We start from the raw sequence: 1,138 nt of genomic DNA on the forward strand, positions 1-1,138 counted from the left end.
CTGTATGCTGAAAACTAGCACCCACAGGCTAATCTTCTGTAGAAGTAATTCATGAGGTCTGGGTCATTGCTCCAGGAGAAGAGGCCAAAAATGCTTGTTTGTTTTAAAGTCAGGGCAGGTCGGCAGAGATGCAGAGATCCAGCTACTCTTTGATGACTGACAATTCGGGGCACACATTTCCGTCTGGCAGCACTTGTTGGGGGTGGCACAGTGGCAGGCCCACGCACATCCAATCCAGCCCGCTTCCCTCTTGGACACCTGAGGTCTGGCCTGTCATACTGGGGTCACTGCCGTTTAAGTTGTTACACACAAAAATGCTAACAGAAAATGTATACTCACAATAAAAAGCTAAAAAAAAAAAAGTTACCTCCTTTAGTCTTCCTCCTCCCCAGCCTGCAGGTGAACTCCTTTATGGGAAATAGCCAATGGTAAAGTCGTATTTGTGATGCAACATTAATCATTTTAGAAGAAAAAGAAAGAAATCCGTACAAGTCCCTTATAAGTTTTAAAACGGAGTGCATCAGGTTTACAAGCTTGTTCGCTTTCTCTCAAAATATTCCTTTCATTAAGTCAACTGTGGATCTTGCCACATGAAAAAGGTTCTGTGTGCAGTTTAAAAACTGAGACTGAAAAAAAAAACAGACCGAAAACATAACCTATTTTTAAAAGGTTATTACTGAGATGACTAGACTTCAGATTCTTACAAATGAAAGGCCTATGGCAGAATTCTCAGTAAAGGTAGTCTCTGATGTTGAAGGCACTATTTCAAAACCACTTCCTCAGCGCCAGAATAAAACCCAAGTCGCTGCCAAACCGTGAGGTTAGCTGCCCAATGTGTAACTACCAGAGCTCCCCTGAGCAAACTGACACTCAGTATGAGAGGAGCTTCAAAAAGTGTGTGGAAAAATTTCATGATCTTTGAATTCCATTTATCTGGTTAACATTCCAAAGCCCCTCAAATTATCCTGTCCGGGCCTTCTTTTTTTATTAGTGGAGAGTTACTATGCATATGGTTAAAGAAGGGCGGAGGTGGGGGAACCAAAAAAGAAAGTGTGCATTGCTACAGTCACTGTGAAAGCGGTAGGTTAACCATACAAAGGCATGTGTGCAGGAATCTGTTCTTTTCCACGAAGAAAAC

At 42.3% G+C, this 1,138-nt stretch overlaps 1 pseudogene; it reads right to left on the minus strand.

Moving 5' to 3' along the window:
• The window catches only part of LOC115870663, a 3,463-nt pseudogene that overhangs the window by 1,176 nt on the left and 1,149 nt on the right, over positions 1 to 1,138 (minus strand).

This window comes from Echinops telfairi, unplaced genomic scaffold (genome assembly GCF_000313985.2).
Source record: "Echinops telfairi isolate 266 unplaced genomic scaffold, ASM31398v2 ScPeMD7_2280;HRSCAF=2840, whole genome shotgun sequence".
Taxonomy (NCBI): Eukaryota; Metazoa; Chordata; class Mammalia; order Afrosoricida; family Tenrecidae; genus Echinops; species Echinops telfairi.